Below are 1,459 nucleotides of genomic sequence, written 5' to 3' on the forward strand. Positions count from 1 at the left end.
CTAAAAGCATCGGAATGCTTCTGGGCTAGCAGAGGGTGGTCTATGAAGAATCCTCGCCACCATCCGCGAGTATGAGCCCCCGGACGGCTTGGGGGATTTGGTACTGCTCCGGCTGGGTTACTAGGGTGCATGACCAGATGGAGATTGCCCAGGTGAAAGGCCAAAGGCGCAGCAGGAGAGAATGGTTTTAATCAAAAACTAGTAGTATGTGTGTACACAGCAGGGCTCGATATTCTAATAGTACCCTACGGCCGTGCGTTATCGATAGCTGCTACTGCTTCGTGCGAGCGTGGTTCCCGCTTCGTCGAGCGCTCAATACCGGCGTCTTGCTCACGCGGGACCCATGAAACCGCCCGGTCATTGACCGTGACTCGGTCGTTGACGCATCAATGACCAGCTGTCAGTCAATGACCGTGACTGGGATGACTCGGTCATTGACTGCCCAACACTGGGCTACAAGAAGTGTAAGGGGCAAGCGACCCGATAGAGATGACGCATTAGGCGGTATAGCGCTGCGCATCATCTTTGACGACCGCGCCTGCAGGCGCCTGCACGCTGGAACCTACTGAACCTGTACCATGACCGCGCGAGACCGTCCAGCGACGGCCGGCTCTAACCTCGCCCTGCAATTCGGAATGGTCCTTCAATTCGGAATGCCCTGCAATCCGGAATCCCTTGCGATTCAGAACGTCGTCAACTAATTCGGAATGCCACACGGGTGCGACCTTAGCTTCTACTAACCTGGAACCCGCCTGCTCCCGTCCCAACGCAGCAGGGCGCACTGGATGGCGGTGGCGTGCCCGCCCACCAATCGAGCTGTGGCGTCCGGATGTTTTCGTGGCTCCCGGAGGTGATCTGCGCAGCGGATGGGCGATCGCGGATGCAACCCAAGGCTAATCAAAGCCTGAAATAGACGTGCGCCCCTCGGCGGGCTATTCCTGGCGTAGGATGATTACCGTGATCTCCAACGAGCTGGCAGAACTATGTTTCGTGGCTGAATGCATTGGTGCCGGTGTCTCGTCAGGGGGCATCCTGCGTCGAGGCGCGCAGGAAAGTCGGCCGCCCATACGACCTCTGTGCTGACGTGCCACCGCTCAGTACGGGCCGGGAGAGCATCCGAGTCGTGGGGTGAAGCTGGAGAGGAAAGGCAGACTATACCGGTAGAGTGCGTACTACGCCCAGTACCCGCGCGCCCCTTGTTATTCCGCTCAGGGCTTTGACTCTAAGCACTCGGCGAACATGTACAAGCGAGATGTCGGCAGACTTGTGCCGCAAGAACAGGGTCGCAGCGCGACCATTGCGCGTGTTTTCGCGTAGCTCCACGTATGGTGAGAACTCAGTAGAGAGCTGCTCGTCGAGTCGAAAGCAAGGGGGTGACGTGGGGACACCCGCCCCTTCGTCGGCGAAAGCGGGGAGCGCCCGAACACCGTGACCATACGCATCTCCGTCCTGCCGCTTT

The sequence above is a fragment of the Phanerochaete carnosa genome (assembly GCF_000300595.1).
Source record: "Phanerochaete carnosa HHB-10118-sp unplaced genomic scaffold PHACAscaffold_11, whole genome shotgun sequence".
NCBI lineage: Eukaryota > Fungi > Basidiomycota > Agaricomycetes > Polyporales > Phanerochaetaceae > Phanerochaete > Phanerochaete carnosa.